Here is a 4,358-nt window from a genome sequence, read left to right as displayed (position 1 = left end):
ATGTGCACGTGCAGACGCATGTGTGTATTTGTGTACGTGTGTGCACATATGCATGCGGTGTATGTATGCGTCTATGCGTGTGTGTGTGATATTCTTGTCTGTGTGTATCTAATCGAATATGTTTATGCAGGTATATGGGATGGGTTTTGTGTGGTTAGATGGTTATATTGTTAAGGTCTTGATTTTGCATATGCATAAAATGTGTGCGCGAGTATCTGCGCATGCGTGCTTCAACGCCTGAGATAGCGATAGCTAGAGAAAAAGAGTAACAGATAGAAAAAGAGAGGGAAGGAAAGCTGGTGTGAGATAGAATGTGTGTGAGAGAAGAGAAAAAAAAATATCCGGGCATTTTTTATTCAGGTCGAAACAGTAATTTTTTTTCTCAAAGTTTATTTATATGAAAGCAAAAAAAAAAAAACAACAAAAAAACAAAAAACAAAAAAAAACGAAAAATCATGTAAAAGTAGCAAATAACGACAAGATTAATATATTTAATACTTTATTCATGTGTATACAAGCGTCTCGACCCATGAGATCATATTCAATACAGTTTATATTTGCCTGGGATATTTATATATATATATATATATATATATATATATGTGTGTCAATATTTTTCAGTGACAAATAGAAATAAAATAATAGCGCTCACTTCAAAGAATTTATTAATAATGTTCAGTTGAAAGTTAGATTTAAAACCTGAAGAATATACGTACACGCATACATACACTGAACTACTGGGAAATTTGCAGTTACTCTATCCAGGTTATAAGTTCAGATTTATAACTATAATTATTGGGCGCTGGGATATGTAACAAACTGCTTAAATACCTATTTCTTTACTACCCACAAGGGGCTAAACACAGAGAGGACAAACAAGGACAGACATAAGTATTAAGTCGATTATATCGACTCCAGTGCGTAACTGGTACTTAATTTATCGACTCCGAAAGGATGAAAGGCAAAGTGGACCTCGGCGGAATTTGAACTCAGAACGTAACGGCGAAAGAAATACGGCTACGCATGTCGCCCGGCGTGCTAACGTTTTTGCCAGCTCGCTAAATACCAGTCTTGAGAAATTAGGTTTCTCAAAGCCAGAGAGGAGAAAGCTGATTCGAAGACTACAGATCCAAGCCATCACTGGAACTGTACAAATCAGCAAACCTTTTCAGAAATTTATCATCTAAGTATATATGAGCATGTCTAGGCTCGTGACCTCGTATATGCATGAGAATACATACATAAAACAATGCACACAAATGTGCATGTATACAAACATGCCTTGTCGATGTTCATTATTTACATTAGACGGATATATATGTCCTCATCTTGTTTGCTGTTAACACAACGTTTCGGCTGATGTACCATCCAGCCTTCATCAGGTGTCTTGAGGAAATTTCGCTCTTAACCCCAAGACTTCGAGTTCGATCCCGAGCAGTGACCTGAATAATAATAATAATAATAATAATAATAATAATAATAATAATAACAATAATAATAATAACAACAATAATAATAACAACAACAATAATAATAATAACAATAATAATAATAATGACAATAATAATAATAACAATAATAATAATAACAATAATAATAATAATGACAATAATAATAATAACACTAATAATAATAATAACAATAATAATGATAACAATAATAACAATAATAATAACAATAATAATAATAATAATAACAACAATAATAATAACAACAACAATAAAAACAACAACAACAACAACAACAATAACAATAATAATAATAATAACAATAATAATAATAATGACAATAATAATAATAACACTAATAATAATAACAATAATAATAATAACCATAATAATAATAACAATAATAATAATAACCATAATAATAATAACAATAATAATAATAATAATAATAATAATAATAATAACAATAATAATAATAATAATAATAATAATAATAATAATAATAATAATAATAATAATAACATCGAAAAATACCTTAGGAATGAGAACCCAGGTTCGAAATTTCCCCAGGACACCTGATGAAGGCTGGAGGGTATATCAGCTGAAACGTTGTGTTAACAACAAACAGGATGAGGACAAATATCCGTCTAATGTAAATAATGTACATAATTCCTCATCTCTTAAATATTGAACTGTCTTGTTGATGTTGAAATTCCAATGATCCAAAGGGTTTGGATCTAGGTTAGAAACTGACTCTTCCTCTATTGACAAGGAATCTTGAAATAAAACTTAAGTTATTTGATTGCGGTCATACTGGGGGCACCGCTGTGAAAGGTTTTTCGACGAACAAATAGACCCCGGGACTTTTTTTAAAGCCTGGGACTTATTCAATCGTTCTCCAAACCGCTAAGAAACAGAGACGTAAACACATCCACAGCGGTTGTCAAGCGGCGTGGTGGTGGTGGTGGTGGGAGACAAACAGAAACACAAAGACACATACTCACACACATACATACACACACATACATTAGTTTCCGTCTACCAAATCCACTCACTAGGCTTTGGTCAGCCCGAGGCTATAATAGAAGACACTTGCCCAAGGTGCCGTGCAGTGGGACTGAACCCAGAACCATGTGGCTGGGAAGCAAGCTTTTTATCACACAGCCACGCCTGTGCCTAGTAATGGAAAAAAAAAATCATTGTTACAAACCGCAAACCTAACCCAGCTCACAGCGTTAGCTTATCAACTACAGTCTCTATGGAATTTACTTTACATGTCTATCTGCCAGCCAAACTGACATCTGCATACACACATACACAAACATACACACACATGCCTGCATACACACAACAAAATACACGCAAAACATGCACACTCACACACACACACACACACACACATGCGGGTGCACTTATGAAACTTTTGTGAGTAACATGCAGCTTTGTATTTTTATTACATGTATATGTGATCAATAATCTTATCGGACTTTTGAACTTGAAGAACATTTCAAATGATCAATCACCGACTGACTGCGTCTATAGGGAAGAAAGTGACGGGAGGTATTTGCGCGTTCAACTTTTGAAAGTTTGCATCCCGGTGGTTCAGATTATTCTGATTGCAGGTTCCGGAAGTTTGTTCCAGATACTGAGTGCAGGAAGCTCTTGTTCAGTATGTGGCTCTCAGCAGCAGCAGACATCAAGAGAGCATTTTGCAGACCTATAAGAGCCTGTATTTCGGTAGGATATATGTTGCAATGCAGTAACGCCTCTCCCGCGATGTAAGCTGTTGCTGGTAATGTTTTTATTTTTAGTTAAAAAAACCTGTTTTGTTAACCATGTTTAAATTTTGTGAGCTTAATTTTTGGATAGAAGTAATGTTTGTGTAGTTATTCTCGAACTCTTTGGCACAGTTACCAAATGTCGTACCAATATACGTCACTGTAAATGATGAACAAATTTCAAATCATTCTTATTTTCTTATGACAGAGATTTCTCAGAAATTTCTGGTTGGCATTACTTCCATTATCACTGGAAAAACATGTAAACTTAAATTCATTCTGCATAGAAATGCAAGGAAAAAAGTCCATATTGTGTGATCTCTCTCCATTGGTTGGACTTTTAGTTTAGATCTTCTAAGATGACTTACACATAATATTTTTAAGCATGACTCCACAATTGGATATGAAAAGAAATGTCTAGATATCGTCCCCTTCTTTTTAATTTTCTTGTATCCTTTTTGTAACTCCAGCAACATTTTAAGTAGTGCGATACGAACATTATCAACAATTTCCATACCCTATCATAGTCCACTACTGAGAACAAGTTTCTGAACTGTGATCTTACAGATTTCTTCTTATCAGTTTTATAAAACCTTGCTATTCAATTAAATTCAATATTGTACTGCAGCTTCTGATAACATATTGACCGCTGATGAAGGGATGTAATCTGTTAGCTTCCTTCTCATATAGATTACATAACGTCACCAGGTTCATAGCAAATAATGCAATAAGAATTATAAAACTGATAAATCTAAATAGACAATATAATAACAGCAATGTTAACAAAATCTATGCCACGAAAATTCTGTTCATGATATTACGCATGTGTAGTAATGTATAGTGACTTTAAAATCCATGAACAACATCATATAATACTAAAACATATGGTTCAGCAAACAGGGGCGACTTCCCGCTTTTTGATAGAAAGAAGTACATTATGTACCTCCACTCCAAAGAATCAAGAAAAGCATTCGAAACCTGTGCATTTACAAATACCATATTAAGAAAGGATTTAAGCAAGATTATATATAATAGAGAGAAGTAGATTCGAGTCTGTTTCTTCCGATATATGTTATATTATTTAATAAAATTTAGTAACAGAAAACAATAATTTTGCTGTTGAATGAAACTG

General features: G+C 33.5%; 1 long non-coding RNA gene across 1 annotated transcript in view; it reads right to left on the bottom strand.

Annotated features, from left to right (window-relative positions):
- Positions 1 to 1,043: 1,043 nt before the first annotated feature.
- Positions 1,044 to 4,358, bottom strand: part of LOC115209102 — a 27,863-nt gene continuing 24,548 nt past the window's right edge. Inside the window, exon 3 of the long non-coding RNA XR_003881313.2 lies at positions 1,044 to 1,442. This is a non-coding gene — a long non-coding RNA (uncharacterized LOC115209102). The remainder of the gene's footprint in view (positions 1,443 to 4,358) is intronic.

This window comes from Octopus sinensis, linkage group LG3 (assembly GCF_006345805.1).
Source record: "Octopus sinensis linkage group LG3, ASM634580v1, whole genome shotgun sequence".
NCBI classification, from domain to species: domain Eukaryota; kingdom Metazoa; phylum Mollusca; class Cephalopoda; order Octopoda; family Octopodidae; genus Octopus; species Octopus sinensis.
This window is presented reverse-complemented; position numbering and strand designations above follow the sequence as displayed.